We start from the raw sequence: 18124 nt of genomic DNA on the forward strand, positions 1-18124 counted from the left end.
ATCTTCTGCCTTCTTAAGAACAACTCAAGGCCATCTTGCTGCTGTTTGTTTTCCTTTGCTATAGATTCAGGACCACTGCTTCCTGAAGTAAATTAATTGCTGAAAGGCTGCCATGTGCCATGCTGTGTGCCTTCCACCCTTTTTACCCTGTATGGATGTTACCAAGCAGTGCTAATGGTAAGTGTCCTTCCCTACAGTATTTTGGGCTGGATATCATACAGTGGCCGAGAAGGTGAAAGCTTGCAGCATGAGTTATTCAACATCCAGCATTTTAAAACCTTAACGTTATCTCAGCCAGGAATTTTACAGGTATGTTGAGGACCTGGAGTAAATGAATAGGCACCTTATAAGTCAGTCTTTCCATGGATTTGCTGTGCAGAGCTGCTGGCAGTGTGTCACAAGGAAGAATACGCCAGTAATTTTGTGTTTTCTGAGAAATGTTTTGGTAAATAAGTCTAAGACAAGTTTTGAATGAAGAGCATTGCAACCAGAAGATATCTGGCAATCAATACTTTGTTTCAACATAATGCATGCCTGAAATTGTAGTGAGCTATGCATGAGCACAATAATGGTCAAAATTCCCATGTATATAAAGATTTTTTAAGTTTCTGGTAGTGAGTTTCTTCTGTTATTTGACCTCATTTATTATTGGATATATAATCGCCACTGAACATTTAGCTCACATGCTTGTGATTCTTATCCATTTAAGTAACAGAAATTCATGTCCCTATTATTTGTAATATTACACATTTAGAGAGTGTTGAGAAGAGTAATAGAAAGAAGATGTAGTCATTATCCTGATCAGAAAACAGGGCAAAGTCACTAGCCTATGATGTGCGTACCTTACAGAGCTCATTAATGGGTGTAATTTAGTCAGACCTGAAGTAAGGTCATTTTTGCTGCATGGGAAGAGAAGGCAAAGCTAATTTTAAAAGATTACCACCTTTTCTAAAGTGTATTCAAAGCTTTGAGAGCTGAGAAATTCAAATAAAGGGGAGGGGTCATTGTTACTCTGCTTTTTTATCATTTTTCTCCTTCTCATTCAAATAAAGTCTGTCCAGAATTGGAGAGAAAGAACCAGAAGCTATCTTCAGAAAAGATATAAAGTTTCCAAATGAGGAAACTAAGCTAGCAGAGAACAGCACACAGTACTTCTAATAATTTTCAGTGGCTCTGTTAGCAGGAAAAAGAAGCAGCAGTGATGTTGGTAACCTGTTCAGATGAAACTTCAAGGGTGTCTTCAGCAGCATGTCAATTAAACTGTTGTCTGGTTGGTCTTTTGGTAAATCAAGTTGGCACGGAGGTTATTAGTTCAGCTTAGCTTTAATATAAAAGAAGTTTCTTGAAAGTGCAATGAAGAAAGGGCTCATGGTATAGGAAGAGGCTGAGTTGTGAAGTCAGTGATGGTGAATGCCAGCGTGTAGTCACAAAGCAGAGAGTGAAAACACTTGAAGAATTAGATTAAGCAGCTACAGTGGGCTGTGTTTGTGAAGCCAGGGAATAATGTTGCTTGATATGAGATGAAAATAACTGAAGAATAGAGAGGGGGACGAGGCATAGCTGTAAGCAGCCTTGTGAGGCTTGCAAGGGGGCATCTCTGAGAGGCTACATTATATGTGGTCCCTGGTGCAAACAGGGGAGTGTTCACAGTCTGTTTGCTAGGGCAGTTCTGAACCCCTGTGGCAGAAGCTGAATCTTGTAGTTCCCATTCTGATGAGGAGAAAAAGGACAATTCCCAGTCTACCACTTTCACAGAAAAGCCTGGCATGCCTGAAGTCAAGCCCTCTAACAAATTTGAGAATCTGGAACAGCACACTGGTGCTTCCTTAGGAAGGAAGCATCTAAAACTTGAGAGGTGTTGGTAGGAAGAGGAAGTCCAGCTGTGGTCTGCAGTCTGGCACTGTGTATGGTATGTGTTATTGTCACTGTCCTACAAACAGAAATCTGCAAAGAGCAGGAAAGGGTGGTCATCTGTGTCTCAGTCCATGGCACATCCTTTGACTGTCATTGCACATGGGAAGGTACCATCTTTGTTTTTCAGGTACAACATGAGCTCTTCAGAAAGGTCTTGTGGGGCACTGTCTAAACCTTATTTTACATGAAGGAGTTTCAACTGCTTTTAAGGCATATCAGGTAAACAACAACCCAGCAATGGGACTCCCCTTAGTGGGACCTCAGAAACATCTTTTACCTCAGTAATGTGAATTACTGTTTAGACTTAAGTTTGGTGGAAGGTAATGTTACTGGCATCCGTGGTCAAATAGGTACACTTGGCATGGATTGTTTTCTGCCTGTCTACCCATACTCGGATTTATGCTCTGTTCATCATGCCTACTGGCAAAAGGCAGAAGTTTGCTTTACTGTTTCTTTCTCCTTCTACTGAGGAAAGAATTGCCAGTGAAAATGGGAATAGAATTATTTTTATTTATGGAATTAGTCTTTGTTATTGTTGGCTTTCCTCCTAACCATCAACAGAGTGTCATTTCTTTGTCTTTCAGATGTGCTGTCTCACTGAGCTTATTTACCTCATTTTCTGCTGGTCCCTGTAGTTGCTTTCAGCAGTTGGTTCATTGATACTGATTTTTCCTGGGTGTGAAGATACTGTGCTTCAACTGTTGATAAGCTTTTCCTCTCCACAACTGTAGTACAACCTTCTTTTTGAAGCTTTTAATTACTGCTTAGGTCATTACAGTCAGTTTGCTGTACTCTGCAAAGAGGAGCAAGTTCGGTAGCTCAGAGAGACTCTTCCAGTTTCAGTGTTCTCTTTTTCTCTGCTTAAAATGTGCAAGCCAAGTTGCCTGTGCTAATTTATAATTAATAAACATTCTAGGATTTCATCAGCATTTGTATACAAGTAGTATTTTTTGGAATAACTTCCATTTCTCCACTGTTTTTCTCACAATATTGAAATCTTTTGTAATTTTACCAAGAAGATCTCCTATCCCATCAAAGTTACTCCAAGAAGACATGGGGGGAGGGGTTAACTACTGAGCTTATATTTTATTGTTGCAGTGAATAAGTGACTGGAGAGGGAAAGGGCACTTGACGCTATAGGTTAGTCCCCTGTATTTTAGTCCGATTCACAACTTTATGCCTTCATGCGTTCTCTCTTTCTTCCTTGTAAACCATCTCTATATCTTTTACAGTAATTTATGCCATTGGTTTCTTTCTGAGTATGGTTTGACATAACAATATTTCATATGTGTTGTGAAGGACGTATATGTCCTTGAACATATATCTGACACGGCAATGCCTAGTAGCTAGGCAGCCACATAGCAGAGTCAAATCCACTCCTCGTCCATCAGGCAATGGCTGTGAAAAACTTCTACATGTAAAGGGTCTTTAAAGAAAAACTTGCAATGCCAAGGCCTGAGGGATGCCTAATGAGCCAGGTGATTCCCCACTGATCATCTGGCAATATGTGTACAGTGCCTGTGAAGCACTGTAGTGGTGGTTGTCACATAAGGTATGTGGCGGTGACAGGTAAGAGTTAGACACTGTATTAGCTCTGAAGATTTTGTTTCTAGCTCCACTACTAAGCTGTATATGACCATGTCACATAGCCACTCGTTCTGTACACACGTTTGTCTAGCTATGCTACCAGATCATAACCTCCTTGGAGCAGGCACTATCTAATATTACATACCTAGCACAGTAGTCCCTGTTCTCTGTTGAGTTTTCTAATCAACACCTATATGCAAATATGTAGTGGAGATGATTTGCTAACAGTCATATGGGATATTGCAGTTATTTTCTGGTGCGTGAGGATGGCTGCAGTACCTTAGTATGTGAACCACTGGAGAATGCTGACTCTTTTTTCATGTTGACTACTGTGAGATATGCTGCTGGAATTTCCTGTTTACTTTTAACTTTGGGCTGGATTCTTATTCCTTTTGCTTTACTCCTGAGCTGAATAGTACCTTGTTCCACAAATGGTCCCATTGGTTCAATGGAGTCATTCATGGATGGGAAGGTACTATTCAACATGACTAAAAGCCTTGGAATCTGGTCCTTAAATCATATTTGATAGTTGAACTGTGTGTTTGTATTTGTGCATGTGTCTGTTTTTAAGCTTTTTCTTACAAGGGACTCTAGTTTACCCTCTTAGACTTTACTGAAACCTTTCATTTTTAGTACTACTGTTAGGTAACAAAGCTTCATAAAGTTCTTCATTGTTGTTTGTTTCATGCACAGAATTTGAAATTAATTGTCTTTCAGATTCACTGGCATATGCTTCTAAGCTTATATTCTCCATTTAATATATCCCATGGTATGTGTGTCTCATCAAATATGACAGATTGGGGTGATTCTGTCAATAATTCATATTTGATATAGAGTAGAACAAAGTTAAGAGGGAATTACAAAGTAATATAATCCCTGTCCCTTTTAAAACATGTGAAGTTGGACTAAAATTGATGCCTTCGACCAGGACACTTAACATTCAAAAGCAAAACCTACCAGCATAGAGAGTGATAGATGCTTGTTTGGAAATAATATGGAAAGTCAGGGTAGAGGGTAACGATTGACGTCTTCAAAAGAAGTCCTCTGGGCCTCACTTTTCAGAGGTGAGGAAGCAGCCACAGCTCTCATTAAATTCCACTGGAGTCCCAGGTGCTCAATACCTCTGAATTCCAAGCATTTAAGTAGGGCATGCAAACTGGGATGTTGTAAGCTGACAACAGTTGAGGCTGATCCACTTGAAGGTACTGCCAAAGCAGTTGCTGAGAAACTAGAGGCTGAAAAGGAAAATAGTGAAATCAGTTCTGTGTGTGCCAAAGACCCTGCAAGCAACTTTGACTTCTGTGATAGACACTCAGATGCTTTGATTAGTGTAGAGAAATAGCAGTCAAGGAGGTTTTTTAAAGCATCTTTAAACAGTTCGAAGATGCAAGGACTAGAGGCTGTTTCTGCTACATCTGGGAGAGGAAGTTTCCCTGCTATATGCCAAGAGTTTGCTCCATGAACCTTGATGGAAAGCAGGAACTCCTGCTAAACTATACAAGCTTTTAGTGAAGCAACTGTTCTTCAGAAAGGGGATAGCTGCAATTTCACATGGGTGTCGTGCATGCAGATTGACCTCCAATGCTTCATCAGGCATCTTTTTCCTGTTAAAAATGATCTTTCTTCCAAGGCCATTTGCTAGAGCTATTCTTTCATTGGTTTGGTCCATGACTAAGATATGGAAGGGAACCCTTGGAAGTTTCAGAGAATTAGAAATATTTTGTGACTCCTTGGAGAGCTGGGAAAATATGATTTTGCTGCAATAGAAGTAGCAGCAAAAATCCCTTCAAATCCCATGAGATCAGTTTCTGCCTATGAGGAACTGTCTGATACTGCAAGTTTTTTGTTTGTACAGTCTCCTGTGGGATTATTCTGCTGTGTCTGCAATGTTCTGCAATGCATGATGCCCATCTTTTGCAGTTAGATAATACACCCTGAAAATGTTCTATAATTTCCTGTGGAATTGTCTGTTGAGGAAGTTGCATTATGACAAAAAGCACCTTGAAAATTTTAAAACTATAAAATTCTGGGCTCCTGGGCTTTTCCTAGCTCCCTGTTTTTCTCAGCCAGACTTAGAACAGTTGGTCCCTCCTATCCAACCAAGGCACTCCCCCCTGGATCAACACCGCTTCACTAAGGCCTCTCAGGGGCTGATTTATGTGCTGGCAAAAGCAACCACGTGTAAGGAAACAGTCTGTCTTCCCAAGCCTTTCTGGAGGCTGAGGATTTCTGCTGCACAGATGCTGCTCAAGAAAACATTGCGTAATTCAACAGCAAGAGGGTTGGGAAAGCAAAAATCTGGCTAGGACAATCAAGTGTGGTACTGTGTGACCACACAGAGGAAGCTCTAAGCTTTCATGTCTTCATGTCTTGTTAATAGGATATGGCAGTACAGGGAAAAGCACTATGTCAGGAATATGATAACTGTCTCCTCCTTCAATTAAAATAGGTCTGATCCAAAACTAAGCACTCATCACCTGTTACAGACAAATTTACCCTGCTGTTTATGTGATATTCCCTTGCTAAATATGTCACAAAGTTTGTGATGAAGTCACACACTGCAGTGAGGCTAGTGGTGATTGACGTTTTTCTCCTTAAAGGTGCTGAATGCATGAAGTGAGTATGTTAACAAGCAATGGTGGTAAGTCATCGCCGTGGTTTAACCCCAGCCAGCAACTAAGCACCATGCAGCCGCTCACTCATTCCCCCGCAACCCAGTGGGATGGGGGAGAAAATCGGGAAAAGAAGTAAAACTCATGGGTTGATATAAGAACGGTTTAATAGAACAGAAAAGAAGAAAGTAATAATGATAATGATAACACTAACGAAATGACAACAGTAATAATAAAAGAATTGGAATGTACAAATGGTGCACAGTGCAATTGCTCACCACCCGCCGATCGACACCCAGCTAGTCCCCAAGCGGCGATCCCCCAACACCCATTCCCCCCAGTTTATACACTAGATGTGGTGTCCCATGTTATGGAATACCCCGTTGGCCAGTTTGGGTCAGCTGCCCTGGCTGTGTCCTGTGCCAACTTCTTGTGCCCCTCCAGCTTTCTCGCTGGCTGGGCATGAGGAGCTGAAAAATCCCTGACTTTAATCTAAACACTACTTAGCAACAACTGAAAACATCAGTGTTATCAACATTCTTCTCATACTGAACTCAAAACATAGCACTGTACCAGCTACTAGGAAGACTATCAACTCTATCCTGGCTGAAAGGAGGACACTGATGCTTAGGATGTGTGGGGACACTAGCTGTGCAGAAGGTGCTGCACACGCATGGTGTCTAAGACTGTCAGAGTCTCTTGCTCATATTGGAGAATCAGCAAAAAACCCCCCAAACCCTCAAATTTAATATCTTGTATCTCAAAGACCCCAGTCTGGTTTAGCAGACACACGCTGGACTCAGAACTGCAGCTTGGTGCTCAGTCTGTATTATCCTCATGGTGGATTTATTTAACAACTGACAGTTCAATGGGTCTGAATCTTCCTTCTTTTGCACAGCTTTAGGTTGGCAGTTACTTGAACAAACTTGATGGGATTATCCTTGTATAAATCTCTTTTTTTTGTTGTTTCAATGAGGGTAAACTGTGTAGCTGCAGTAAAGCAAGTATTGGGTTTTTGGTTTCTGTTTTGAAGTTTTGAAGTCTGATGGAAGTAACTCCTAGCTGTTATTGACAGCTTTCACTCCGGTCAAAAATTGGGGTGAAATTATGGGGAGAAAAGGATTATGTCTTGACTGTAGTAAGGCAAAACAAACACTTCACTTTGAGTGGTCTGGAATGGGGAAAAAAAAAGGAAAGTCCTGGGTGAGGACTCTAGTCACCAGGTAGCAGAAATGCCTGAGAGCAGGCATTTACAGGCTTTCAGAAAACATTCTCCTCGTGCCCCAGTGTAGAAGAAGAGTAATTTGAAGCACAGGAAGTTGCCATAGAACAGACTTATCACTGACTGATGAGCTTTATTGCCTCATAACGTGTCAGCCTACAAAAAGTCACAGCAAATGGCTGAGATACTTTCTGGGGTGACAGACCAAGACCATGGCACTGTCTTTTGACTTACTCAAAAGCTGCAATAATAAGCATCTCTTCTGCCTGTCATTTTCTGTTTTACTGTGTTTTCCCCCCAAAGGAGGTTAACTTTTCAGAAAAGAGTGAAAAGTTGCAAACAAGAAGAACAAAAAATATTTTCCCAGGCTAGGATATTCTGTTATATAACAAACCAGAAAGATTACCGTGTGCTGGAAGGGAAAAACATACTTGAAGAGCAAGATGAAAATAAAGCTCAAAGAAGTGAGTTTTGAATGTATCCTTAATGCAAACTGAGAAAACTGAAGTTAGAGATCATAAATAATACAGCAGTCATGGCACTCTGCTTACAGACCACAGTTCTAAATGTCATACGCTCCAAGTACTTCTTGCTCCCCCAGTCCACATGAGAAACTCATTCCTTTCCACCCCCTGACCATGAATATTAGTTTGCAGCCCATATACAAACCAAATTGTTCTGGTTTCCATTTTAACAGTTTTACTTGTTCTGTGGTTTCAGACCAGCTAAGCAGACTCGCTCTCTTTGCAATCTGGAAATCCAGAAATCTCAGCCTAATCTTCCTGCTTCTGATGCCTTCCAAGTTTTGATGAGGTTGTTTTATCTCTTGCTGTTGTTAGAGAGCAGGTCAATGCTGCTCCACTTATTCTGTAGATTTTTACGGTTTTATGGATGTCAGGAATATTCTTTTTATCTTCTCTTTTGAATCCCCTGTTAATCATATCATGATGCGCCTTTTTCAAATCTATAGTTTTATTGAATGGGGTTTTTAATCTTTGCAGAACTCCTAACTAGTCATGTCCATAAAGAAATGAAAAAACCCTGGTATTCACATCACCTGATGTGGTTGGTTTTTTGGGCTCTGCAAAGATTAAAAACACAGTAAGGCTTGAGAGCATCCCAGAGGGAATATAGAGGTTGCTATTAATATGTTCTTCTTTTGAACAGAACTGATCTAAGGGTTTGGAAATAGAGGAAAAATGACTGTTTAAAGCAATAGACAAGGCTGAGATTTTAGAAACATACTGCAGAATATTATGGTAAGAAGAAACTGGGAAAATGATGAGGGCCAATGCTGAAGCTGCTCCTGAGTTCATCCTCATTTCCATATGCTCAGACAAGCAGCTCCCTGTTGTAGGATTACAGTAACATGATTGAGTTGGTGTCAGTGGTGGGATGACTTCTCATGTGGTCCTGCAGAGTGCTCCATGGCAGCTAGGTAGATGGCCAAGAAGGTTTTAAATCCTTTTTCATGGCAGGCGTAGTTCCCTGTGTCGCTCATCTGGAGCAGCAGCTCTACGCTGCTGTTACTGGTGCTGCTGCTGGCTGAGTGTTGCTCTCGGGGACAGCTGCTGGTGGGGAAGGACTGCAGCCCTCAGGCTCTTTGGCATAGCCATTTGATCCCACTTTCTGAACTTCAGGCCAGGAGTAGGCTACCTTTTTCTTGTGCCTCCTTCACCTGATCTTTGGTGACCCTTTCCAGGTGACTTTTTCCGTGGGTGTTTCCTGGAAAATGTGGTCAACAGCACTGTATTCATGCTAGGACATGCACCAGCCTAATTCTTCTGCAGAAGACATCAGTGCAGTGTTCAAGAGGCTCCACAGGAAAAGGGAGAGAGGGGAGGAGGGCTAGAGAAAAGACTGGGTAGGGAAAGGACCTCGTGGCAAACACAGAGAAAAGCATGAAGAAACAGGACAGGAAGGGGATGAGAGCATTAAAGAAGAAAAGGGAGGGATGGAAACACAGCAGGGACAAAGTGCATTCCTGTCGGGCATCCTGGGGTCTCTTTTCAGGTCTGGGCATAGATTTGTCATGCAGCCTTTGGAAAGTCATGTCACGTTGCTGCCTGCAATGTGTCCTCAGGAGCCTGGAATGTGAACTTAGCTGCTTATTATTGGACTCCTTATTTACAAAGCTAGGAGGGCCTGTTTTGATCTTTTATTCCAATTCCTTTTGCAATGCATGCAGTTGAACCTCCTAAAATTAATTCCTGCTTAAGCTGCAGCCTATCTTCTAGGGAAAAAAATCCACTATTTGTGGGGGAAATTCAGTGCAAATCTTTAAATCCAGATTTGGTGTGTTTGTCTAGCAGTTAATTGTCCTGCCTTTTTTCTACTCTAAATTGTTTTACTTTCAACTTCAGTAGATGTTAAACCTTGATGCATCTTTGTCTCCAGACCAAAACCTCCTCGATTATCAAATTTTTATTCCTCATAGGTGGCTGTAATCTCTAATTAATTTGTACCCTTAATGTGTTTTTCAGAGAAAAAGACTTGATTTATTTAAGCTATCAATCAGGCGCATTTCCTGATGCTTTAATTGTTCTCACGGTTCTTCCCTGATTCACCTCCAGTTTGCCACCAGCTCCCCGGATTGCAGTTCCTGGGGTGTGCAAGCGCTGCTGGAGGAGAGCTGCTTCCAGTGGGAGACATCTGCGGAGAGGACAGGCACGGGGAGGCCAAAAGCAGTGCACCTCACAAAGAGCACAAAGACCTGCTTGTGGGCAGACAGCGGGAAATCCTTTGTGACCAGCTCCCATCCTGTCTTTGTTAGGCAGGCATGACTGTGGCTGCAGCCTTCAAGCAGTGGGACTGCTTCTTCTTCCAAGCCCCTGCTGCAGGTGCCTGGTGTCTCCACGTCTCCCTGGTGCTTGGGTACGTCGGAGAGGCTGCGAGCAGCCCTGGCACCATCCCACACTGTCCTGGATAGTTTCAGGATGTAATTTGCCGTCCTAAGGATGGAAACTCGCTCTTTGTAACAGTTTTATTGTTTGGCCCTGTGTATTTTAATGTTACTCAGCAGCTGTTTCCCACCCACTTTTTTTAATCTGTCATCTTCCTACAAATGTTTGCTGATGTTGGAATAAATATGCAAAGATTTGTTTGACTCCCTCTGGTTTTTTTTCCAAATACGTTTCTGAAGTCTGAAATGAGACACAAAGAAATAAAAAGAAAAGATTAGCAGATATTAAATAGCACAACTTACAAGGAGTCTGGAATGAAAACCCTGGGTTAGAAGAATCCCAGACTCCAGGGGAGTTGAGGCTGGACCTGCATCCAAATCCACATGCTGTGGTTTACTCTCAATTATACCATAGACCAAGCCAGAAGTCTCATTCAGGGCAGAATGGAACATGAGTTGAATTTGGGTCTGGATCTGAATTTTGTGGTGCAGGCCCATTGACAACTGGCAGTGACAAAATGCATTTATAAAGGAACAAATTAAGTGGGTGTAACTTATTAGCAATGAAAAACCAATACAAGGCTGCAGAAGGAAAATGCAATTCCAGCCTAACTCACAGGGCCAATCTGCAATTGTTGACTGACAGGAGTGATTTTACTCACATGCCTCAGTTGTTTCAAACGCCCTGGACCCTATTCTCCTCTTGCTGTTTTTACATCACTGTGACTCTGCTGACTTCAGTGAAGCTATTCCTAATTTACACAACTTTGAGTGGCCAGAGAATAGGTCCACTGACATTATCAGTGTCTGATCCATGTCTAATAAAAAAGACTTACTAAAATAAAAAATGGTTTACGTACTTATTTTGACAGAGGCATACATAAAAATATCCCTCACAGTCCAAGAAAATAAGAAAAGGCTGCCAAATCTGCCTATGTAAATCTCAGTGATCTCATATATTTTCAACATTTAATTAAAAAAAAGAAGTGTTTACACTCCTCATTAGGAAGGGAGGGAAAAGGTTAGATTATTTTAGCTTTTTCAGAACAACCAATGATGCAGAAGTATCTGTTCAAAAAGCAAAATATAAACTTCTGTGATGCATTAGAAGAAATATAATTTATATTTTACCTTAATTACCATTCCATATCAGAACAATAAGCTATTTTTTTTTCTCTCCTATATATTACCATTTTGGTCTCACTGGTTGTTTTGTTTGAAGGAAAAGAGAAAAGACATTAAAATCCAATGTCCATTATTCAATTAAAAGACAAAGGGTATAGTTAATGAAAAAGTAGGCATTGACCTACATTAGAAATAGAAAAATTATTCATTGCAAAAAAAAAGACTTGCTGCTTTTCTATTCACAACTGACTTGTGAGCTGATCAATGTTTCTGAGAACATATTTTACCCTCAAGTTTGCCAGCAAGCTTGTAAGAACAAATTTCTAAGAGAATTTTCTCTCAGTATATCTGCTGTATGTGGTTACATGCTTGGTCTATTAGTTCAGGAGGTTCTGTTATTTTGTTCTACAATTTGAAACTGAATCTTGTGTGCCGTAAGAAACACCAGTTGTGTTGTAAAGATCGTTCAGTCATTGTTTTCAGTGATGGGATGGAATTTCCAAAGCCTCTGTGCTGTGAAGTTCTGACAGTTTTACCAGTTAAAACCCTTTCTACATGCTTTTTCACAGAATTTCATAACACACTTGCAATGGCAGATGCTCTGATTTAATTATTAACTCATACTCCAGATACTTCTATTTTCTTACTTGATAATTTTAGAGTTAAAGACTCATTGCCTGAGGGATGTCAGCACTCTTTATAAATTCATTCTGTTTAATATCTAGTATTTTTCTAGTCATTTGCTTTTGAAGGCGTTTAGACATCTGCCTATACCTCTGATGGAATCCCAGATTTCACATCCATATGCTAAGGTAGAAATAACATTTGAAGTAAAAAAAAATTGTTTTCTGATCTTCAAGTTGTAAGTTGTTCATGATCAAACTTTGAATAAGCAACAAGCTGCAGCTTTCCCCTTGCTAATTCTTGATACTACCTTCTTCTTGGACACCCTTGCTAGCCTCTTCGTTGCTAGCAAACAAAGGAAACAAATTAATTGCCCTTTAAAACAGATGCTTACCTGGGAGTGGCCAGAGTTCCAATTAGGTAAGTTTTTTTTTCCTGCCTAATTATTTAACCCATAATTTTTAGTAATGCTGGACATTCTTTCTATCTCTTGTTTTCAGGTTCACTACATTGTCACTTTGGACAGATTCTTTGCAAACTCAATAGCATGATGTTGAACAAAGTAATACTGATGTTTCAGCCACTTATGTTTTTTCTCTTGGTGAAAGCCCTGACTTAAATATTTTAGTCAGCAACCAGGAAGATGACAAATAATGACTAACTAATATGATTCATCTTAGTGCCTACTTCAAATACTGATAGAAATTAAGAGAGAACAGGGTGTGTTAATTTTTGCATGAGATATAGATTTTTGTGTTAAAGGAAAACTTGCCTGTGTTCAGGTATTTGTATGGATGGTAAGGAGCATAGTAAAACTGAGGAAATGATATAAAGTATTCAGATGGTCATGGCAGGGGACTGCTGTGTGTCTGGCTTCTGTCCATCCCACCGGAGGGTGTCTGAACTGGAGCAGCAATCCTAATTTCTCTGTGCTTCCTGTGTGCAAGGTGTTGGAAACACTGGATTTGCACAAAGTTGGGCCCTGTACAGTACAAGACACCTTGTACTCTTCAATCCCTGTATACTTTGTGCATCCTCTACTGTTCGTTAGACAATACTGCAAACAAAATACCCACTCCAATAAAAGTTTTTTTAAAATCACATAATAATTACAGAAATGAGTGAATATTTGCAAATGGAGCTACTGGACTATTTGGCCAGCTGAAAGTGTCTGTTGCTGTCAGGACTGCACAGGAGTTTCTATGGAAGACCACTCTGTTAGACCATTGTAGCTGCACTCACTCCTGATGCAAAGCAAGGTGGATAATAAGCTGAGTCTCCCAGTTTTTTGGAAATTGGCACATTCATTGTGGGGTAATTTATCAGAGGTATGCTGGAGTCAATGGAGATGCACCACATCACAACAGCCAGAGGTCTGAAATTACAGTAGTTATAGTACAGGATAATTTTTCTGACTCTAGGTACTTTAATCATGCAAAGTCAATGAGACTAAAATTTCAGCTTTGGTATGACTTATGCAGTAAGTTCTAACAATGCTTTTAGAGTTACTTATGCCTGCAGACTTCATTCAGACATATCCTTCAATGAATAAAAGCTGTGTTGAGGGAACTGTGTTCTTCATGTCAACCTTCTATCTAAGGAAACTCTCTTTCTGTGTTATAACACTGTAATTGTTTACTAGTCAGAAAGTGATTCTTTTAGCACAAGCATAACATTTTTATTCCTTGTTTAAATAACTAAGCAAATAACCATATCTTCTTATGATGAAAGAATCTTAGCTCACTTAATTCTAGATATCTAAATCTCAGCTAATCATCTAGGTTGCTTTTTATAGGCAATGGAGAGGAATAAATCTTTCTAGGGCACAATCCAGTGACCTACTTGAGATGTCTATCTTAGGATGAGATGTTCTGTGGGTTAGAAATGTCTGTTAAGGGAGACCATATTAAAGCCTCTGGTAGTGATGTCCATCAGATAATGCCCACACTAGCTCTATTTTTCAAACACTGAGATCATTTTCCTTCTCAAAATCTTCATGGAACAGGCTCATGCTCCTCTCCACCTCTTTCTCAGCCTTTCTGATTGTATAGATCTACAGCTGCTACAGCTTGATGCAATTGTGAATCTGTAGCAGACACATAAATCCACAGTGCTGTGATAGGCACAGGCATAGCACCATTTCATAAGCCTGGAGACAACTTTGGGCATCGCTGATATAGTCATTCCTCTGAATTTCCAAATTGACTTTGGCCTTGGTTGTCCACTCACAACTTCTGACCCAGCAGGTTAGATTTACATCTCAAAATACCTCTGTGTGACTGCACTTGCTTAAGACTGGAATGTCTTTACATGGAAGAAAAAAATCTTGGAGTTCTGAGTCTGGATTTTGCCTTTTTGGTGCAGAAGGCTGATAACAGCAGCCACTGGTATCTGTTGTTACGCGTCAGGGACATCCAGATGGCATGTTAACTTCTGCAGCTTCTGAAGGATCTGAGAAAAAGCTTCTGTGTTTGTCCAAATTAAAAAAAATAATTCTGCAAGTTTTACAGTCCTTTGCTCTCCTGCCACAGTACTAATAGGGTGCCACTTCAAAAAGACGTGGAGGCTAGTCGGTACACTGCATGCATCAAGCCCAAGGGAGTGTGCTATGCCGTATTATTAAAGTCAGTGAATCTTATAACTCTGGTTCAAGAGTTCCATCTTTCTGACACAATCAGCAACATGTCGGCTTGCTGAAGCCTGCTGGGTGTTCAGCAGAGATTATGACTGATTAGTATCCTTTATTTCAAGTACAGAATGGAAGAGATGATTTTAAATGTTTGATTTCTTCCTTGAGGTCTTCAGTGAGCTTGGAGGTTACCGGCTCACACATGGTGTACAGAGAACACTGTAATACAATTTGGCTTTGCAATCCGCTATTTGTTCTGTTCTTCAAGGAAGAAGAAATGTGATTTCTTCCTAGGGCTATGTGAAATTGTTGTCTTTTATTGGACTGTGTCACCTGGAGCTCTGTCCTGGAAATTAATGCTTGTGTCTCCTCTGTTGCCCATCTGAGCACCTTTTAACTTTAAGGAACCTGACACTGCTTCAATTATGTGAATTTCTGCACCTTCATTTCATGCTAATGATCCTCAGATTTCACAAGGTCTACAAATGCCTTGTAAACAACTTTCCTGCTGTGGACCAAACCTGTTTCATCAATAAAGCAGACAAGTTGCCTGGAGATGGCTTCAGCAGGGTATACACACAGTGATATTTCTCCAGTTCTAGTTGCCTTTCTTCTTTTTCATGGTGATCATTCCATTGTTGCTAGCACCTAGAATATAGAGTTTAGTGTCTAGTTCTCTGGTCTGGGTCACAAAAAATGTATTTCCAAGATGCTTCCCATGTCCTTTGGACCTGACATCCTCATCAGCCCCTTTTTTTCTAGCTGTCTGAAAACATTTTCAAAGTTGCTGTTTGGACATCAATTCATGAAATGGCTGTGCAAAAAGGTCGCTCCTGAGATCATCATTCCTGCAGTCATCTTATGATGCTCTACTGCTTTGTTTTCCATAGGTCATCAGCAACATCTGTCAGACTGGTTGGTGGGTCAATGGACTGACAAGATCTGCCTTATCAGAAAGAACTGATAAGTTGCTCTCAATCTTTTTGAGCAAGGCTTCAGCATCTGTGTGTATCTTGAAGTCTTAGATCTTGCATATCTGCAAATACCTGAACTGGAATGATTCAGCTGTTACTGTATCTCATACAGGAACTCTGGAGCTCATCAGTATGAGTAGCAAGTGGCAGCCCAAGGTTTGAGGCTAAATCCCTCTTACTGTCCTCTGAATGTCTTTATTTGCTGATCTACCAGGGTTTTCCTAAAGGTTTAGAGATTCAAGAACCGAGAGCATTTTCTTTCTAAGGTCAATGTTGGCATTATATTCTACAAGATTCACCAGCATCGTGTAAATAAAAGCAGTAATAGCAAATGTGCAAACAGAACTGGTAGGTGTCATCTGATTTTCATTTCAGTGACCACTGTGGATAAATGACCTGTCTGGCAAGGTTATCACATGTAAAACAGCTTCTATGAAATTGCACACACACAAAAAATCTTTCCAGTTCAAATTTTTCACTTCAGCTTAATGCTTTAGCTACTCTCTTCCTATGGCTATAGCTCTGATTCAGAGAAAAATACCAGGGCAGTGTAGGGCACTCAGTGGTGAAATGCTACACTTCTGCTACAGCAGATGAAGGTTTAAGTCTGTTACCTGGACTGTTATTTGACTACAAAAGCTGTTGTGTCTTGTTGCCTGTAGTCAGCCCAGGGCTACCTCTACATCTTTGACTGTCCTCGAGGACACTGGTTCTACCTTCTGTTAAGCTCCTCTCTCAGCTATACCAAGTCACAATTCGTATCCACACAACAGAACATAAGGATGGCAGATCATACCAAAGGCAAACATAATCCCTTATCTTGCCTCAGACAGCTACCAGATTCCTGGGGAAAGAGGCAGGACACAGGGTTTGTACAGGATGATTATTTTACCCCATGTGTTCATCTGGCTTATGACAAATCCTAGATTTCCAAAATTTGTTTGGATGTTGAGCATGGGTTTGGGCTTAGGCCAGTACTATGATGCTCTACCAAAAAAGCAAGAAAAAAAGTCTCCTTGTTTCAAAGAGAATTCATGGCTCCTGGGGCATCTTTCTCAAAGTTGTCATCTTATGCAGGGATGTTAAAACAGAATTTTCCTACAGAGCTAAAATTTATATCCAATCTTTAGAGAATCAGCTATGCATTCGATATCTAATGCATAGTTTGCAAGTAATTTATGGTAGGTTAGTCCTGGAAACAAAAAGCTGCAGCTAAAAAAACAACCTATATTTTGGAAAAATAAAAGCAAAAGTTTTAGCTGTTAGCTTCATCAACTCAGTGCTTGCCAGTTATGTCATAATTACCTGGTTGCCTCCAAGACTCTGCAAATGTTGTTTTGTTTTCGTGCATATAACTGGATTGGCCTCACTAGATTTAACTTCATGTGACTGGATCTATTCATGGAAGATTAGATGACAAATCCTATTGGGTCAATCTAAATGAGATCTGATATAATCATCATTGTAAATGCATCTCTTGATTGGCTATAATGGAGATGACCAGAGTACTGTTCCCTCAGAACATATGTATGACAAGCCCAGGAAGACCCAATTAGTTTTAATTGTATTTCACCACTAGAAAACACCCTCACTGATCAAACTCATGTATCTTTTGCATTGCTATCTCCCTGCATGTATTTTTGAAACATTTACTCCTGTTTTTAATGAACCTGGAGAAGAATATTGATTAAACTGTTAAAACATCTAAAGAACTCAATGTCCTTAGTTTAATAAAATATAACCATTTGTTGATTTTAATTTAAAAATGCAGCTCTCCCTTTTGGTTTGGTTTGGGTTTTTTTCTTTTCTACTAGATTGGTGATTGACTAAATACATAGGTACCTCAAGTTTTCTATCTATCTTGTTCAGTTTGCTATACTGACGTTACAATTTTCAGAAAGCACCAAATAACTACCTCTTTCCTATCATCAGGTCTATTTAAAATACCTCAGATTTGATATCACAGTCTCTGAACCATCAGTGCTCAAACCTGAATCTCTTGCATGCCAATTAATGACTCCTGCTATTGCCTTTTTCCTCGCCAAACTTTTGCACATGTCTTCTGAAGAAATTGTCCATGGAGGTAAGTGAGAAGGCCATCCCCTCTTCTTGTCTAATAGTATTATACAATACTTATTTGTAGTCACTGAATAGGGTCCCACTCTCTTTAACAGGTTCTGGTCTAAATCCCTGGGCCTCTTGTTTGTCTCTGTTTACAAGGGATACCTTTTGTAAACACGAGTCTTCTGAGATGGGCATAGAGGTATCCACCAACTCTGTTCACACAAACTGTGACTAGGAACTGCTGTCAATCTGCAGATCAGGACAAGAGTTAAACCACGGGCCAAAAGGTGAAATGCTCTCTGTCCTTTCTTTCATCTCTTTCTACTGCTCTGGGCCTATGGTGATAACCTGCAGTCACTTTCAACTCCAACTGCATATGTGCTCTCACCTCCTGAAATAAAGAAAAAAAAGGAAAGAAGCTACAGCTTTGCCAACATTCCCCCCCCCCCCCCCACCCCAAAAAAGCACTAA

This window comes from Haliaeetus leucocephalus, unplaced genomic scaffold (assembly GCF_000737465.1).
Source record: "Haliaeetus leucocephalus isolate CR32 unplaced genomic scaffold, Haliaeetus_leucocephalus-4.0 Scaffold187, whole genome shotgun sequence".
Classification (NCBI taxonomy): Eukaryota; Metazoa; Chordata; class Aves; order Accipitriformes; family Accipitridae; genus Haliaeetus; species Haliaeetus leucocephalus.